This window comes from Aquarana catesbeiana, linkage group LG02 (assembly GCF_042186555.1).
Source record: "Aquarana catesbeiana isolate 2022-GZ linkage group LG02, ASM4218655v1, whole genome shotgun sequence".
Lineage (NCBI taxonomy): Eukaryota > Metazoa > Chordata > Amphibia > Anura > Ranidae > Aquarana > Aquarana catesbeiana.
The window spans coordinates 347,401,812-347,422,704 of NC_133325.1; positions in this window are offsets into that span (position 1 = coordinate 347,401,812).

The following is a 20,893-nucleotide window of genomic DNA, read 5'->3' on the forward strand; positions in this document are numbered from 1 at the left end:
GGAGGAGACCAGGCCCATGGACAGCCTGGAGGAGGCCGGATTCACCATCATCCTGGAGGAGGCTGGGCCCAGTGTCAGGCAGGAGGTGGCTGCTCCCAGTGAGGTGGCTGCTCCCAGTGAGGTGGCTGGGCCAAGTGAGGTGGCTGGGCCAAGTGAGGTGGCTGGGCCCAGTAGGAGCCTGACCGAATCCCAAGTGCCTCCCCTCCACCTTCCCAAAAAAAGGGCCAGGAAGGGGATGGTCACACAGGACGCATCCCTGCGCCTCATGCAAGAGGCCACCCGTTTTTTAAGGAGCCCCCCCGAAGCGGAAGAATCCTATGGCTGCTACTTAGCCAGCAGGCTTCTTCAGATGAATAGGGAGCAGCGCCTCATTTGTGAGCGCCTATTTGGGGAAACAATCCATAAGGGGCTGCAGGGCACGCTAACACAAAACACCCAACTACATGAGGCAGCCCCCCCTCCTCCTCCTCCTCCTCCTCCTCCTCCTCCTCCTCCTCCTCCTGCCACAACTGAAACACCAGAGCCACAGCCTCAAAAGAAGGCTACAGGGAAGGCTGCAGGGCAGCGTGGAGGAAAGGCTGCAGGGAAGAGAAGAAAATGATGACCTGGGTTCAGTCTGGTCTGACAGAAGACGCAGGCTGTTGTAGGACCACAGTCTGGGGACATCTAGATCATCTGCTGGTGCTGTTGATCTCTGGGATTCTTGGACCAGATTGTGCTCCCTCTTATATGGACTCCGCAAGATCCCAATTTTCTGGTACACCGACTTTTTCCAGCGTTGACTTCCTCTTTATTTTATTTTGACCATGAATAAATGGATCATTTTTTGAGTTTAGCAAAAGACTTTATGTTTTTTCTTTGAAATCATTGATTTTACACACAATGTTAAATTAACAAGGGACAACAATCTCATTGAGTTTGAAAAAAAACACACCAAAAATACATTACTAATGTTAATAATGTTCAAGTGGTAAGTCTTGAAAATCCAAAAATTTACGTAACCAAAAACGGTGCTTTGGGTTAACTTTATCTAAAAACTAAAAAATAATCACTATAAAAAAAAAAAATAATAATGGGTTCTTTGTGTTAACTTTACAAACCTAAAAAAAAAAAAAGGGGGAAAAAGTATTATTAGTATGGAAACATTGTTTTTAAAATGCATACTATATCATTCATGAGATCAAAGAGAAAAAGAATCCAGAAATCAGTTTGGGAGAACTCTGATTATGAACAGCAAAACACCTTTGTTCTTTATAGAGCCTTCGTAAAGAAGAAATAAAATGCGCTGCATTCAACGATCACAGATTTTGCAGCGTGATGAATGTGCTACCTACAATACGAACACTAGTTTTACTAGACCGAGTGCTTCCGTTTAGTTTTTGCTTATGAGCATGCGTCGTTTTTTTGTCCGTCGGACTAGCATACAGACGAGCGGACTTCGGGGTCCGTCGTAGTTACGACGTAAAGATTTGAAGCATGCTTCAAATCTAAAGTCCGTCGGATTTGAGGCTAAAAAAGTCAGTTGAAAGTCCGGAGAAGCCCACACACGATCGGATTACCAGCCAGCTTTAGTCCGTCAGCGTCCGTTGGACTTTTGTAGACGAAAAGTCTGACCGTGTGTACGCGGCATAAGAAGATTCGACGGAGCAGGTAAACTATACGGCGTCGTACAGTTTAGCTGCTCCGTCGAATCTTCTTTGAACATTCGACAGACACCATAAGCCTTCAATGACAGATTCGACCTTAATTTAAATTTTCGGACGAATGCAATTATTAACGAAAAACAAAATAAATAAAAATGAATTTCGAGAGTAACTAAATAAATTTATTTTTCAGACGAAAAAGAAATTCCGAAACGAAATATTTCAGTGTGCACATGTCTACCCAGTAGCCATTAGTTTGTCCAGAAGGCCAATCTTGCCCTCTAGTGCCTCCTCTTGTATTTAATATAGTAATATATCTATGTCACTGGACCAAGCTGTCAAAGGCAGGGTCCACATGACCACAGACAGACATTCAGCAAGCGTGAGAAAAGAAGCTACTACTGCTTCAATGCACACTGGGTATAATTTTGGCATCTAGGAAGGATGCAGGATTAGGGGCACACCACTGGAGCTGGTGGTGCAGTTCTGTGTTTTGTGTCAAAGATAGTTTATTAACCTGTACCCCCTCCTCATCAACTGCTTCATCCTTCAACTACTCAAAATCCCAGCCTCTGCCACTGCCCCCGCTCCCATTCCCAAACCAAGCCAGAGAAAGCCTTGTCATGCTGCTTGTCAGCTTGGGGTAGAGAGAAGAAACTCTGGGGCAGAGATTTTGGCAGCTCCACAGGACTACTCTAAGAGGTGACAGACCACATGGCAGACATGGTTGTGTGTGAAAATGACACTGAGTCAGGGCTTGACTCAGCCCTTTCTTCTCTGAGCTGGCCGCTCAGCTGTCAGCTAATTGCCAGCTCCTATCTCTTCACAGTTATGCACCTGTTGATGATATCCTGCTTGTCAGTCCTGCCTACTTAAGACGTCCAGCCCAGAGGATCTTTGCCTTCACCTTGGTCAACATCACAAAGACTATCTCCTGCATTCCTGTTAAAGACTTGCTTGGCTGACATCTCTTCTGGCTCCAGATCCTGCTTGCTGTTCCACTACACCGATCCCTGACTTTCTGGCTTGGCTAACTATCTGTTCCGGTTATCAAATTTTGGCTATGTTTTGACTACATTTGTTCTATTTATTTTTATTATTAAACAAGTGTGATTTAACTGTACTTCTGTCTCTGTCTGATTCAGTAGGCGAAGGCCATGAATTCAGAAGATGCAATCAATCCACTTAATAGTAATATTTTTTCCAGATTGGATGAGCAGAATCACCGCATGGGTCAGTTTGCCATGGCGTTACAAACGCTCCTGAGTCGCACGGCTCACCTGGAATCTCCCACTGTGGCTGCTCCGGTACAGCCTGTGTTGCAGGCCATCCCTGCTGCTGTCCCTGTGCAGGCCATCCCTGCTGCTGTCTCTGAGTATTACCTCTATAAGAGGTATGTCTGGTTCCCCAGCGATTTGGGGGCGATCCAGTCCAATGCAGAGGGTTTCTCAACCAGGTTGAGATATACTTTGACATGCTGCCCCAGGCATTTCCCACAGACAGAAGCAAAGTAAGTTTCGTGTGTCAGGTACCAGGCTGGAGGCTGAGGTGACGAGAGGGCTCCCCTTGCGGCTGAGTGCAGAGTACCCCTGGAGTTAGAGACAGAGGGTGCTATGCCCAGAGATGCGCGGGTTGCCTGCCGGTGAAGCTGTCTGATGGTTCCAGGAGCGGACACCCAGGAGCAGAGAAGGTGGTAACAGCCAATAAGTCCCTGGAGGCACTGGCGGATCTTAACAGGTGGAAAAGCAGAGACATCGTCAGAAGCCAGGCTGGGGGTCAAACACAGGAAGTCAGTCAGAAGCAGAGACAGGAGGTTTAGTTGTGATCAAGCCGGGGTCAAACACAGGAAGTCAATCTGGAACAGACAAGAGCAGGTCTGTTAAACAAGCTGGGTTCATAGCCAAGAGAGAAGCCAGAGCAGGTCAGGGTAAGCTGGGTCAGTAACAGGTAATCAAGCAAGAAACACAGGAACACATGATACAGAGCTGACGATAATCCAGTGATTTATGAGAGAAATTGGAGTCCTTATATAGGCCAGCAAAACACTGGTAATTTGCACGTTTTTGCGTATGCACGTTAGCCATTGCTAAATCGCTTCACCGTTACGCGCCAATTGCTAATGCGCATGCGTGGATACACAGGGCCATAATGGATATTGGCATATCTGCCAGTTCTTCTCCGGTTTCTTCCCTGACATCGTGATATCTTTGATTTCTGAGAGAGCCTTGGCCTGGGCAAACCCTCTATGGGAGATGCAAAAACATGTTGTCTTGAGTTACCCTGAGTTTGTGGCTTCTTTAAAAGGGTATTTGACGTTCCTGCATGCTCCGCTTCTGCTGTCAAGTGCCTCATGTCCATCAAACAGAGTACGAGAACTGTTGCTGATTACGCTGCTTTTTCTCATGGTCTCTTGGATACCATCAAGGATGAGATAGCAGCCCGAGATATACCCACTGAGCTGGAGAAGTTGATCACATTTGCCATCCTCATTGACTCCAGACTCAGAGAAAGACTCTCTTTCTGCGCTTGCGGAAGCCTCCTGTACATTTGTCTTTGAGCTCTGCAGTCCCACCCTTGCCTCCCTCATCTCACATGCCTCCTGGTACCGAGTCGGTCAGTGAAGGTGAACCGATGCACTTGGGTTTCACGTGTCTCTCTGCGGATGAGAGAACCTTTAGGAGGAGGGATAGATTGTGCCTTTATTGTGGCCAGGCAGGTCACTTTTTGAAGTCTTGTCCTACTCGTCCAGGGCATGAGTCGTCTGTCGAGATACAGGCTAATACTAATTGACTCTGGGGCTGCAGGCCTGTTGATTGATGCTGCCTTTGTATCGAAGCACTCCATTCCGCTGCAGCTGCGTGACACTCCATCTGCCATTGAGGCTCTTGATGGGAAACCTCTACAGCCTGCCCATGTGACTCATGAGACTGTTCCATTGTCCATTGGACTTTTCACCATGAGATAATCCAATTCCAAGTATTTCCTCACCTAAGTTTCCGCTGGTTATTGGTTGTCCTTGGTTACAGAGGCACAACCCCTCTTGATTGGCTCTGTGCTGAGGTTCTCTCCTGGTCGCCACAATGCAGTAAGACATGCTTCCAGATGGTGGCCAAGGTCCTGTGTACCTCTTCACTCTCCTCCCTGCCGGAGGAGTACCGCAATTTTAGCGAAGTCTTTAACAAAGGTCAAGCCGGTAGTCTGCACTTTGAGGTTTCATCTGCAAATCCTCGTTTCCTGCTGGTGCTGGTTTCTTCTTTGTGATGAACTGAGACCTTGTATTTATTATAGGGGTCTCAATCGTTTCACGATTAAGAATGCCTATGTGATTCCGTTGATTACGGAGTTATTTGACGGCCTCAAGGGAACAATGGTTTTCACGAAGCTTGATTTGAGAGGGGCATACATTCTCATGAGGATTAAGGAGGGCGACAAGTGAAAAACTGCATTTAATACCAGAACAGGCCATTATGAGTAACTCGTTATGCCTTTTGGCCTATGTAACGCCCCCACGGTTTTCCAGGAATTTATCAATGATGTCCTCTGAGATTTGTTGCAGTTATGTGTGGTGGTTTATCTCGATGATTTCCTCATATTTTCCAAGTCCCTGGAGAGCCACCACACAGATGTCTGTCATGTGCTTCAGAAACTAAGAGAGAACAATTTCTATTGTAAATTGGAGAAGTGCGAATTCCATCGTGAACAGGTTAAATTCCATGTCATTTCCACTGCTGGTTTTTCGATGGACCCAGAGAAACTTTCTGCAGTCCTACAGTGGCCTCGACCCGTGGGTTTACATCCTCTGCAACATTTTCTGGGCTTTGCCAACTATTATCGGAAGTTTATTAGTAATTTCTCGTCTCTGGTCAAGCCCCTGACTAATATGACCATAAAGGACGGTAACCCACAGAGTTGGTCTCCAGAGTCCTTTAAGGCCTTTGAGACTCTCAAGGCCGCCTTTGTTTCTGCTCCTGTGTTAGCACATCCTGATCCTATGTTACCTTTTATCCTTGAGGTTGATGCTTCTGAGTCTGGTGTTGGTGCCCTTCTGTCTCAACATCCTACCTCTGAGAGTGCTATGCATCCTTGTGGCTACTTTTTCAAGAAATTGTCACCTGCAGAGTGCAAGTATGAGATTGGTGACAGAGAGCTGTTAGCGATCATTTTAGCTCTGAAAAAATTTTCATTCTTACTGACCATAAGAATCTCACATTCTTGTCTGAGGCTAAACGCCTCTCTTCCAGAAGGGTACGATGGGCTCTTTTCTTGTCAAGTTTCAATTACATTATCTTAATCTTATCCAGTACTAAGATTGGAAGGGCCGACGCCTTGTCACGACAATTTTACTCCACTTCCAAGATGGAGTCGGTTCCAGTACATGTGAATCCTCCTGATCGTATTCTGGCTACGGTACGCATCAGTCCCACTTCTCCTTTGGGTGACAAAATTCTTGCTGCTCAGGTCCATGCTTCTCCTGAGAAACCTTGTGACCGCTGCTTTGTCCCAGAGAGTCTCCATACTGCCGTGCTCCAGACTTACCATTCTCCCAAGGCTGCTGGCCACCCTGGGAAGAATCAACTCTTTAGGGCCATTTCCCAACAATTCTGGTGGCCTAGTCTACACGCTGATGTAACCGCCTTCGTAGCTGCCTGTTCCGTGTGTGCTCAGAATAATGCCCTGTACACATGATAGGATTCTCCGACAACAAAATCCATGTTTTTTTTCTGACGGATGTTGGCTCAAACTTGTCTTGCAAACACACGGTCGCACAAAGTTGGTCGGAAATTCCGAACATCAAGAACGCGGTGATGTAGAATGAGCTGAGAAAAATGAAGTTCAATAGCTAGTGCTGCTCTTCTGCTTGATTCCGAGCATGCGTGGAACTTTGTGCGTCGGAATTGTGTACACACGATCAGAATTTCCGACAACGGATTTTGTTGTCGGAAAATTAGAAAACCAGCTCTCAAATTTTGTGTGACGGAAATTCAGATTAAAAAATCTAAAAAAAAATATATTAAAAAAAATATATATTATATTAAAAAAAATATTATATTAAAAAATTATCCCCAATTATAGTGCAGGTGCTTATAAGCAGATAAAAAAGGGGGCAAGTGCTCAGTGTGAGTTATACACAGTCCTCAATAATGATAAGCAAAAAAAAAAAAGGTCCATAAACATATCAAAGAAAAAAGGTGAAACAAATGGTGTCTTCATGCAATGTGCACTCTCCCCCTTCAGGTATGCCCTCACCTTAAGGGCTTTAAGAACAAGCCTGTAGTAAATGGTAACAGCTTAGATGGTCATCATCCATATAGTGGCTGGTTAACCGCTTCAGCCCCGGAAGATTTTACCCTTTTCGTGACCAGAGCACTTTTTGTGATTCGGCACTGCGTCGCTTTAGCTGACAATTGCGCGGCCGTGCGACATTGCACCCAAACAAAATTGACGTCCATTTTTTCCCACAAATAGAGCTTTCTTTTGGTGGTATTTGATCGCCTCTGCATTTTTTTTTGTGCTATAAAAAAAAAAGAGCAACAATTTTGAAAAAAAAAAGCATTATTTTTTACTTTTGCTATAATAAAAATCCCCCAAAAATATATAAAAAAACTATCTTTTTCCTCAGTTTAGGCCAATATGTATTCTTCTACATATTTTTGGTAAAAAAAATCTCAATAAACGTATATTGATTGGTTTGCGCAAAAGTTATAGTGACTAAAAAATAGGGGATAGATTTATAGCATTTTTATTATTATTTTTTTTTTACTAGTAATGGCAGCGATCTGCGATTTTTATCATGACTGCGACATTATGGTGGACACATTGGACAATTTTGACACATTTTTGGGACCAATGGCATTAATACAGCGATCAGTGCGATTAAAAATTACTGTAAAAATGTCACTGGCAGTGAAGGGGTTATCACTAGGGGCAGTGTGTCCTAGTTTGTGTTCTAACTGAAGGGGGATGGGGACTGTGCAGGGAAGATAACAGATCATCTGTTCATACTCTGTATGAACAGACGATCTGTCTGTTTTCCCCTCAGAGAACCGGAAACTGTTGTTTACACACACAGTTCCGGGTTCTCCATGTCTCAGCGGCAATCGTGGGAGCCCGGTTGTGATCGAGACCGCCAGGCACTTGCATCGGCCCAGGGGGTGAGCGGGGGGAGCGCTCGCCACCTAATGGCCACAGGGCGAAGTGACGTTACATAACGTCATTTTGCCCAGCCTTGCCATTCTACTGCAGTACAACTGCAGCGGCTGGTTGGTATGTGGTTAATGGTAAATGCAGATCCCATATTCACTCCACCTCCTGGTAAGAACGCTGATCAATAGAGCCACAACTTCCGTCTGGTATTTTCAAAGATCACCTCATATGCATACAGGGAATAATAGAGGCGTGCAATCGTGTAATTCCGTTTAAAAAGATTTAATGGCAACTAAAAATGCATCACATTACACTCACATTAAATATATTTAAAAAAACGCATTAAGCTGTGCTGCTGTAAAGGGGTGAAATCATCACCTGTATTCCGGTCTGCAGTCCCGGCATACTGCGTTTCCCCTGTCCTATTTTCTCCACAGCACTTCCTAGTTCCTTGTGCATCAGTCAGCCAGACTCCTACCAGTAGGATGGTAGGTTTCTGACACACTAATAGTCACCCATCACTGGGGAAAATTCGTGCGTGTACCTTGTCTGGCACATGTCCTCAACCTGGGGGTGCAACGATTCTGGTTAAATAACCTGGCTTCCTCAAGGTCTTGTGTCAGGCCAGAAAGGTTTTGCAACCACTGTAGGTGGTCATAACTCACAAGTGTTCACAGAATAGCAACATCAACACAAGCTGACTGCCAAATGCCTGATATGTGACACCACCATACACTGGAACTCAACATGCTGTTTAATTGGTGTCTTAATGAAATAGAGATTAGAATTAGGAGCACAATTTCAGTGTTTGCTGATGATACCAAATCATACAAGGAAATTACTTTGGCACAGTATATAGCATCATTACAGGAAGACCTTGATAAAATAGGGGGTTGGCAGCTATATGGCATATAAGGTTCACAAAAGCAATGTAATGTTTTGCACCTTGGTGCCAAAAATACACAAACAAAATACACATTAAGTGGGGATTACCTGGGAGAATCAGTTATGGAAAAGGATCTGGGGTGCTTGTAGATCACAGACTTAGCAATATCATGCAATGTCAAGCCACAATTAACATAGCTAGCACAATACTCATGCTTTAAATGGGCATACATTTGAAAGATAAATAATGGACCACATTACAAAACACAGGTTTGGCCTCATCTTGAACATGGGATTTAGTTTTAGTCACCAATCCTCAGGAAAGACTTTGTTGAATTAGAAAGAGCTCAGTAAAAGGGGGTGGAGGACCTGAGCTATGAATATCAAAAGTGATTTGGGTAACTGTAATACACTGTTTACTCCAAGTTTCTTGAAAAGGACAACAGGTCATTATTTGAGGTTAGAATTTACCTTAGAATGTGAAAGTGTTCTTAACTATTAGAGGAATAAAATTTGGTACTCCCTCCCTAAGAAAGTGGCACTAGCTGAAAATGTTTTAAATATCTTCCTCAGCAAGCGGAATATACAGGGCTATGGGAATAGTTAGAGAATGAAAATCTCACACACACACACACATATTAAACTGGATGGACCTGTGTTATGTTTTTCAATCTTATAAACTGTAACAGACTACCTTGCACCCTACCTTGGCACCTCCGCCAAAGGTGCCTTCTGCCCTCCAAACTCTTCCAGCAGACCAATAGCTAATATCAGCCCTTTACCCCAAGCATCATGCACAGACAAAATGTTGAGGTAAAAACCAAAGAAATCATCTTATTGAACAGAAATACAGGTTTGTATAAATTTAAAAAACACATAACACCCTAATAAACAGATTACACATAACAGCAGGAGACCCCAGCATTAGGTTTTTTTGAGCTTAACATAATCATCTGCTTTGAATCTCTGAGTCTAGGAGGCAATGCTGTTTGAGCTGTTGATTCTATACCCCCACAAAACACAGAGGCCCAAATCTGTATCTGGGTCCTCCAGTTCTCAGAGTCTGTGAGTTTCGGGGAGACATGGGCTTGAATCTGAAGTAAAACTACTCTGAAGGTCCCCCATACACACACCTCCCAAAGAATAGAGCCCCCTCAAATGCCAGGGCCCATAGTCAGTAGACAAGAGGCTAGCTTGCAGTCCCCTCCAAAAGCCCCTGTCCCAGTTGGGTCTGTCACATATATTATTAAACTATGTAACATTGGTCATGCTGCAGAGGCTGCACCAGTGACAATGGGCCATCAGTGAGTATCTATATGAGTACAGTACAAGGACAGGCTTTGGGGAGCTGTGGCTCTTTTCACCATAACAGTGCCTTATCATACAAGACAGGTGCAGCATCTTGTCACATTTTGAAGAAGTGACCAGAATAATGAGCTGTGACAAGGCATAGAATAGCAAAACAATCTCCTTGTGTTCCTCCAAAAGCACACATTGCGTGGTGTCATAGATCAGGCATTTAACAGCAGCAGTAAAACAAGGGGGGCTTCCTGCCTTCTAAGGGCCTGCAGAAATATTTGCATACTGCCTCCATCCCTGTAAGGCCTGTTTCACACAGATCTGTGCAACATTTGCAAACTGGAGCTTAAGGGCACTTTAAAGCTTAATGTACACGGGACATTTTAAAACCTCGACGGGACATTTTAAAACGATTTAACTTGACAGAGAGTAACCCACGTTTAAAAATGTCCATTTTGCCACATTTGCATGCCGCGTTTAGCCACATTTGCCACGTTTGCGCTTATGCCCTGTACACACGGTCGGACATTGATCGGACATTCCGACAACAAAATCCATGGATTTTTTCCGACGGATGTTGGCTCAAACTTGTCTTGCATACACACGGTCACACAAAGTTGTCGGAAAATCCGATCGTTCTGAACGCGGTGACGTAAAACACGTACGTCGGGACTATAAACGGGGCAGTAGCCAATAGCTTTAGTTTCTTAATTTATTCTGAGGATGCGTGGCACTTTGTGCGTCGGATTTGTGTGCACACGATTGGTTTTTCCGACAACTGATTTTGTTGTCGGAAAATTTTATAGCAAGCTCTCAAACTTTGTGTGTCGGAAATTTCTATGGAAAATGTGTGATGGAGCCTACACACGGTCGGAATTTCCAACAACAAGGTCCTATCACACATTTTCCACCGGAAAATCCTATCGTGTGTACAAGGCATTGGAAGCATTTTTAAAAAAATTATTATTATTTATTTTTTTAAATCTCCATTAAAAATGCCTGTAAACAAAAGGTGGCTAAACGCGAGTTATCGTGTTTATATGCGCTTACAAGCTGTTATAGGCATTTGGCATTTCAAATGCCTCTGAACATCCGTCCTGAATGCATTTTTTTGCTTTCCAAAAAATGCTTCTAAACTCAACTGCCTAGAAACGACTATAAACGACCCTGTGTAAATGTACTGATACGATAACATAGAGGAAAGTTTAGGGGCAGCTGAGAAAAACACCCAACTGCTCCTAAACATCTGTTTACCAGCAGCAGTGTACACAAAGCCTAAAAACTTCAACAGAAAGCTCTGCAAAGGGTTTGTGAAAGTTTGCTGTTCACACATTTCTTATCTCTTTCATGCCTAAGCCTATTTCTGACATTTGTTGCTTACAAGTTAACGGCTTGCCGTCCAGCCGCTGTCATTATACTGCGGCAGGTCGGCACGATCCCGTGAATCGCCGTAGCTGTACGTCAGCTCAAGGTATCGGGATAGCAGGCACGCACGCCCCCGCTGCACTGCGGGGGTGCTGATGCTCTTGGCCGACAGTCGCAATGACCGCCGGCCACGATCGATCACGGGCACGAGAGGCAGAACAGGGACATGTGTTTGTAAACACACAAATCCCTGTTCTGTGAGGAATGATAGATTGTGAGTTCCTAATAGCTCGGAACCACGATCTGTCATCCCCTCTAGTCAGTCCCCTCCCCCTAAACTTAGAAACACACACAGGGAACACAGTTAACCCCTTGATCGCCCCTAGTGTTAACCCCTTCCCTGCCAGTGATATTTTTACAGTAATCGGTGCATTTTTATAGCACTGATCGCTGTATAAATGCCAATGGTCCCAAAAATGTGTCAAAAGTGTCCGATGTCACAGTCCTGATAAAAATCGCAGATTGCTGCCATTACTAGTAAAAAAAAAATAATAATAAAAATGCTATAAATCTATCCCCTATTTTGTAGATGCTATAACTTTTATGCAAACCAATCAATATACGCTTTTTGCGATTTTTTTCCCAAAAATATGTAGAAAAATACATATCGGCCTAAACTGAGAAAAAATTTACTTTTTAAAAAAAAAAAAATGGGGATATTTATTATAGGAAAAAGTACAAAACATTGTGTTTTTTCAAAATTGTCGCTAGTTTTTGTTTATAGCGCAAAACATTTTTTGTATAATGTGAAATAGGATGTTATGCAGAGCAAATAGATACCTAACTTGTCATGGTTTGAAATTGCGCACACTCATGGAATGGCGACAAACTACGGTACCTAAAAATCTCCATAGGCGACATTTTTAAGAAAAATTAACAGTTACCAGGTTAGAGTTACAGAAGAGGTCTTTTGCTAGAATTATTGCTCTCACACTAACGATCGTGGTGATACCTCACATGTGTGATTTGAGCGCCGTTTACATATGCGGGTGTGACTTACGGTTTCTTTGCTGCATGAGCTCACAGGGACGGGGGCACAATTTTTCTTATTTATTTATTAATTTATTTATTTATTTATTTTTTACATTTTCACTTTTAAAAAAAAATTCTGATCACTTTTATTGCCGTCACAAGGGATGTAAACATCCCTTGTGACAGCAATAAACATTTCTTTGGTAAAAATAACACAAATCAGTGAATATTGTTTAGTATGTGTGAAAAAATAAATAAATTATAATTGAAAATAAAAGTGTAGTGCTCAGGACACTTTCACCCCTTTCTTGCCCAGGCCAAGTCACAGACACAGTCATGCAACTCTGTACCCAAATTAAATTTGCTTTATTTTGGTGGTATTTAATCACCGCTGGGTTTTTTATTTTTTGTTAAAAGAACCAAAAAAAGACAGAAATATTTAAAAAAAAAAGTTTTCTTAGTTTCTGTCATAAAATTTTGTAAATAAGTAATTTTTCTCATTCACTGATGTGCACTGATGAGACGGCACTGATGGGCACTGATAGGTGGCATGTATAGGTGGCACTGATGGGTGGCACTGATGAGTGGCACTAATGGGCACTGATAGGCGGCACTGATGGACACTGATGGGCAGCACTGATGAGCAGGCACTCATGGGAACTAAAAGGCAGCACTGATTTGTATCACTGATAGGCACAGAATAGCCTCACTGATGGGCACAAATTGGCATCACTGATGGGCCCAGATTGGTGTCATTGATGGGCATAGACTGGCATCACTGATGGGCACAGACTGGCATCACTGATGGACACTGTTTTGGCTGCACTGATAATCAGGGCAAGGTCTCCCCTTTTAGGTGATGCCACTGATTGGCTCTCCTCGCCTCACACTCTGTCAATGTAAGGCGAGGAGAGTCGATTACTGGCACTTCCCTCTTTATATGGGTAAAGAGTCGCGCCATCGGCTCTTTTTACTGAGATCACGGTCGCGCTGTGTCCCAGGGACACAGCGCACTGGCGATTGCCACGCTGCCCATCTCCGGGGGTGTGCAATCATTGTGAGACTGGGCAATGTCATATGACGTTGGCCCAGAACAAGAGGGGATCCTGCCCGCTGTCATTTATCTATACGGTGGATGGGAGGCGGTTAACATAACATCAAACCATTTGTGCCAAAATTATAATTTTTCACTACTCTTTTTTTCTAGAAATGAAAGCGCCTCTATAGCTGCTGCACATGGTAAGTGAGAAAAAGTGAAAAACAGTGAAAAAAAAAAAAACTGAAACACCCCTTTGCAGTGACTGAAGTTTAAGGGGGCAAAAGAGGCAATTGCCCCCAAGACTTTCTTTGAGGAAATTGTGCAGTTTGCACCCTTGGCCAAGTTTCAGTCATGTCTTACTCCATCTCAACAGGCAGTTTTATTACATGATGAAGGGCTTGCTGATACCTTTCCAGGTGTTAATGTAGCTATTAGAATATATTTGAGCATGATGGTCACTAGCTGTTCTGGAGAAAGGTCATTCAGTCAATTGGCACTGATAAATAATTATCTAAGAACTACAATGATCCATGCTTTGTGTATACTGGCTGTTGAGAGAATTGTCCTCAAGATGATACAGTATGATGAGGTTTTTTTTTTAATAATAGTATTATTTATTTTACATATTCAAAATATAAATGGCCAAACAGCCTGGTAATCACACATTTGTACACAAATAGAAAATACAAAAAGAAAGAGACAACAATGAAAATATGAAATTATTTAAAACAAAATGACAACTGTACAAAAAATACTCAAAAAGATCACTTCATGAATTAAAAATACACATCTGATGGCAAAACTGACAAGCACGTGATTTTTTTTTTTTCCATTAAGATTTTTTATTGAAAAGAAGTATACAGGTACATCAATGACAGGTGAGTATAATACGGTTACAGAAATATATAACCAGGACTTAATGAATAAACCAACAGCAAACTATTAATCTAGTCTGAGATTAGTATAACACTGAGGATGATATAGTGTAATAGAGTTGTATGTGGGGAATGTTAGTATAGTATTTGCGCTGGGAGGAGGGGAATTATGTTTTACAGCTCAGGGGCATGTAGCGGGAGGAGTGTTAACATTGTTGACAATACTGTCTATGATATCTGAATAGTGTTAATTACCTATCGATTTTAATATGGGGTAGTTTGGGGGATTATAGTTCCTCGTGTAATTGTTGGTTCACATGCACATGCGTGTGTCCAGCACACTGTATACCTTTGGCCTGGTCTATGGACTGGTTGGGAGGGAGGGGGTAAAATTGGGTAACGGGAGGTGAAGAGGTTTAGGATTCGTATTGTGCCAGAAGTCACTGGACGAGTGCTGTGGTTGATATTTTTAACTGTTAGATCTCATTTATGTGTACTTAATTTTATAGGAAGAGTCAAGTGAGTATCCCCACGTGAGTTATAGGTGTGTCGTAAGCGTCTTTAATAATTTGTCTGGTTTAAACGTGGTAGATTGTTTTGGATATAAATATACAGCTTAATGTTCCTCCTATGTAAAGGGTCAGGTGTTTAAGCATGCAACCTTTGGAAGTATTCTATAGTTGATTTAAAGTAGGTCCAGCAAGCCCAAAGCGTAGAGAATTTATGTGGTAGATTTCGGGATATTGCGATAAGTTCTTCCATTTCTGCGATTTTATTTATTCTTTTAAACCAGTCTGAGATGGAGGGTGCTCTAAGATATAAACATTTTGACACATACTGTATATGAGATATGATATTAGTGCTGGCAGCTGATATTGGTCAAGTGGCAATATTGATTTACACAATTTTTGAAATAGCAGCACAAAGAGTGTTTCAGTAATTTTAGTCAGTGGGAAAGTTAGTCTGCAAACTATGGTGTATATACAGTATATATATATATATATATATATATATATATATATATATATATATATATATTTGAAAATTAATAAATCCTGATGCCTAAAATGCCAGGACAGTACAAATACCACTAAAATTACCCCTTTTTGGAATACAGACACCCCAAGGTATTTAGTAAGAAGCATAGTGAATTTTTTGAAGTTGCATTTTTTTTTTCTCACAATTCTTTGTATTTCAGGGTGTAATTGCAAGCATGCCTAAGTGATGTGTGAGAAATAGCTTGTTAAAATGACAATTTTGTAAAAAAATATTTTATTTAGGCATGCTTGCAATTACACCCCGAAATACATTCCACTACTTATCCTGAGTATGGGGATACCATATGTGTGAGACTTTTTCACAGCCTAGCTACATAGAGGGACCCAAAATTCAAGAATCACCTTTGGGCTTTCAAGGAGTATAAATTGTGAATCTAATTTCTTGACTACCTATTACATTTTTGGAGGTCCTGGAGAATTAGGACATTGAAAACACTCACAAAATGACCACATTTTGGAAATGAAACACCCAGTTTTTGAAAAATGTGGAAAAAAAAAAGGAAAATGTATTTTTTTATTACAAAGTTGTCTATTTATAAGATATTTCTAACACACAGCATGAACATACTTAGAATTACACCCCAAATTACATTCTGCTACTCCTCCTGAGTATAGCAATACCACATGTATGAGACTTTTTCACAGCCTAGCCACATAGAGGGGCCTAACATCTAAGGAGAGCCTTCAGGCATTCTAGGGGCATTAATTACACATCTATTTTCCTGTCTACCAATTACATTTTTGGAGGCCTTGGAACACCAGGACAGTGGAAACAGCATAATAAATAAGAAGAATAAAGCAAATACCCCAAGGTATTTTATAAGAGGCATAGTGAGTGTTTTAAAAATGTAATTTTTTGCCACAAGTTTTTGGAAAATGTTGAAAGAAAACAAAAATGTATTTTTTTAACACAAAGTTGTCAATGTATAAGTTATTTCTAACACACAACATGGATATACTTAGAATGAAACTGCAAAATACATTTGCTACTCCCAAGTATGGCTATACCACATGTGTAAGACCTTTTCAATGTCTGGACTGATTATGTACCAGGCATCGCAATTCGTCTAACACAAAAAAATCAACCTTCAACCTACAGCAGTCCCTGTTCTTAAAAGCCAAGCAAGCCTAACCTACTGGAACTCGACTGCCCCACCATAGCACAATGCTGTATTCATTGGCCAGGAGGTACAAGAGGCTGAATAAAGGGTAAACAAAAGATTACCCATGGCTCTAGTAGTGCAGTTGTCCACAGAGGATGGGTTGAACTGGTGTCTCACAGAAACATAACTAATGGTATGTGCAGATAGGTCATTACTGGTGCCTTTCAGCAAACAGGCAAACAATTCATCCAGGCTTCAGGCAGAGACACGGTTAGTACAGCCAAAAGTTTGGTCCAAGCAGCAGGCAGGAACATGATCCATACACAGGCCAGGGTCAGTACAGGCAGCAGGCAGAGAAGTGGTCAGTAAATAGCCAAAGGATTGGTCCATGCAGAAGGCAGAAATGTCAGCCTTCAGGCCTCAATCATGTAAGACCTGGACACAGGGGTAGAGGCTTCTTCTCACCCAAAGCTCTTTAAAGCCTTCAGACTACAGATCCTGATGTGTAATTACAAAACTCGGTGAAAACCAAGAACTAAGTTTTCTCCACTTGGAAACACTACTATTGAGTCCCTCACTCTGCATATGTGAGACCCCGCGTTGTCTTAAATCCCACCATTACAGTGGCAGGAAAAAGTTCAGTCCAGGTGACAGGCAAAAAACAGGCCAAGGTCAGTTCAGGTGGAAGACAGAAATGTTAAAATATATAGTGTAGAGCTATATCAACCGCCATATATGGTAAAAATGCATGTATACAAATATTGGCATACATAAAGTGACCATAACATCCATATAAAGTCGCTTAGTGATTTGCGATTAAATATATGAATCAAAAAAGTTCCAAAACAACATTTCAAAAGCTTTTTCTTCTACTGTGTGTAGAGATTTCCACATTATAGTGCTGTAATGTAGCCACACATGTGTTTTCCAACACCTTCTCATGCATAAAATAAAGCCACAGGCCTCTTACCAAATACTGTGAACCATTAAAGGTTAAATGGTCATTAGCACTTTAGAACAAAATGCCTCCAATGGTACTTAGGGCTGCAATTACATCCATTCAGGACCAATGTTACACAGGGATAATAAGTGCAGACCATAGTGTACTATTTTAAAAGTCACTTTTATTAAAATATAATACACACTTACAGGTCAAATCCTTACAGGCTCATAAAGCAGTGTCCGCACAAAATTCAAAACAGGCGGTTTCTCACACCGGACTCTCGCCGACACAGTGCTCGATGACGTCATGTCATTGCCACACCCGTGAGATTGCACTAGTCAACAATTAAATGGAATAAATCATCAGTAAAAGTTTTAAAAAAAATGTAATTGATGGAAATTTCTTTTTGTGTCTGGCCTTTCATCCAAATGGACTGCACTGCTGGTGATCACCACTACGCAAGGATAATGTACAGCGCTGTTGGTGGTTGCCTGCTCCTCTCCATATTGCCTCATCCTTTCTGTAGGCACTTTTTACTCCCCTTACTGGCTACTTACTGGATTACTGACTCACTGCTTTCTACAAGTTCATACTTAGAATTCAAATTGAACAGTGAGGGCTCGCCGTTGCTCTTATTTGTCTTGCTAAGGATTTGAAATGCTTCCTCATGTGTGTACATTTTTTTGGACATTGAGTACGCTGGCTCTGGTGACACTGTACAGGTGTTATGGTGACACTGGAACAGATTTTGCAATCAGGGACACAGTAGATGATACCTCCCAACTTTTGAACTTGAGAATGAGGGATAGTTAAGGGATAACTTGCGATGCATTTATTGTGCCGCAGCAAAGAGTGGGTATGGTCAAACATGATAGTGGGAAGGGCTTAAGGGTCGTGGTTAAACAAAACTTCCTTGTAACTATAAAATATGCTGTGATTGCTGTGCCACAAGCTGGAGCCTCTGGGATACATATAAACCTCAACAAAATCATTTAGAAAATTACTAACAATACATCTGGTTTGGTATACACTGAAAATAGACAGACAGCTTAAAACAGTGGATTATTAAGAATCTGAGGAACCTTGGGATGGAGCCAAAGATTAAGTACTGAAGTACATGTAGCACATAGTAGTAAATTATGGTCATGGTCAAGTTGGGCCTAACAGTGGGAGTAGCTTAAAGAGGGATGAATAAACAGAAGCTGAGCCTAGTTTCTGTATACAGTGCAGCATTGCCTGAACAAATGAACATCAGAAGGAAATCTTATCTCAAATGTCAGAAATATTCAACAGAACACTTATGGCGTGTACACACAGGAAGACTTTTCGACCGGACTGGTCAGACGGAACAAATCCGTCAGACAATCCGACCGTGTGTGGGCTTCATCAGACCTTCAGCTGACTTTTTCTGTCGAAAATCAGACGGACTTTAGATTTGGAACATGTTTCAAATCTTTACGACGGACTCGAGTCCGGTCGAAAAATCAGTTCGTCTGTATGCTAGTCCGACGGACAAAAAAGGACGCAAGGGCAGCTATTGGCTACTGGCTATGAACTTCCTTATTCTAGTCCCTTCATACGTCATCACGTTCAAAGGAACGAACTTTCGAACAGACTTTAGTCTGCTTGTGTGGGCAAGTCCTGTCGTTCGAAAGTCTGTCGTAACTCCGTCGAAAGTCCGTCGGAAAGACTGTCGGACGTTTGATGCTGAAAAGTCTGCCCGTGTGTACATGCGATTAGTGCTCATTCACACTAGTGGTTGTAAGGGTGGTAAAACCACAGCTCGACCACAGGGTTTTATCAATTCGCAAAGTTCTCCCCCTTTAGCTGCAGAGGCAGCAGTCGGGGTGTACATATACTGCAGCCACAATGCTTTGCTCCGTGGCTGCAACAGGAGTTATATCCTCTGCCCACTGACCACGACCAATTCAAGTGAATGGGAATGCTCTGCAAATCAGTACTTTTTCAAGTTGTACCACACCAAATCGCATAGTACTGCAGTACCAAGTGGTTTGGTGGCTGCAAATACGCTGCCATTAATACTTAATAGCACCCACATGTGCCTCACAAGGGCAGCATGGTTGCATGCAGTGCACAACATGAGCACAGAATACCTCTCTCCTGCACTGTGTTCCATTGTGAACCAACCCTTAGGGAGAGAGATTGGAGAGAGAGAGAGAGGGAAGGATCACTATGGTATATGGAAGAAAGGAAAGAGGGAACACGATGGTACATGGAAGGCAGGAAGGATCACTATGGTACATAGAAGAAAGGACATATCACTATGGTACACAGAAGGCAAGAACAGAGGATCACTATGGTACATGGAAGGAAGAAAGGAAGAATCACTATGGTATAAGGAAAAAAAGAAGGAACGGTCACTATGGTACATGGAAGAAAGGAAAGACGGATCACTATGGTATATGTAAGAAAGAAAAGAAGAAGCACTATGGTACATGGAAAGGAGGAATGATCACTATGGTACATGGAAGGAAGGATCGCTATGGTACATGGAAGGCAGGAAGGATCACTTTGGCACCCGGAAGGCAGGAAAAACATTATGGTAAAAGGAAGGCAGGAAGGATCACTATGGTACATGTAAGGCAGGAAGGAAGAATGACAATGGCACATGGAAAGCAGGAAGGATCACTATGATACCTGGAAGGCAGGAAGGAAGGATCACTATGGCATATATAAAGCAGGATGGAAGGATCACAATGACACATGGAAGGAAGGATCACTATGGCACATGGAAGGCAGGAAGGAAGGATCGCTGTGACACATGGAAGGCAGGAAGGAAGGATCACTATGACACATGGAAGGCAAGAATGATCACTATGGCACATAGAAGGCAGGAAGGATCAGTATGGCAAATGGAAAGTAGGAAGGATCACTATGGCACATGGAAGGCAGGAAAGAAGGATCACTATGGCACATGGAAGGCAGGAAGGAAGGATCATTATGGCATATGGAAAGCAGGAAGGAAGAGTCACTATGACACATGGAAGTCAGGAAGGAAGGATCACTATGGCACATGGAAGGCAGGAAGGACCACTATGGAACATGGAATACAGGAAGGATAACTATGGCAAATAAAAGACAGGAAGGATCACTATGGCAAATGGAAGGCAGGAAGCAAAGGATAACATATATAAGAGAACAACCTTGCGCTAAAATAATTGGTAACAGACTGCTGCACTTTAGAAATCCCCTTAATACTGGAAAATATGCCAAAATATATAATTTGGCCCAATACAGTGGAACCTCGGATTGTGAGTAACACGGTTAATGAGCGTTTTGCAATACGAGCTATTATTTTTTTAAATCCTGACTCGATTTGCGAGTGTTGTCTCGCAAAACGAGCAGGATTCAAGCCTCTGCGGTGTGCAGTACCGCATTTGGCCAGAGGTGCGGGGGCGCCGATGACACTCAGAGCCGTTCGGAAATACTCAGAATCACTCAGAAATACTCGGAAACACTCGGAAATACTCTGTTCCCGAGTGCTTG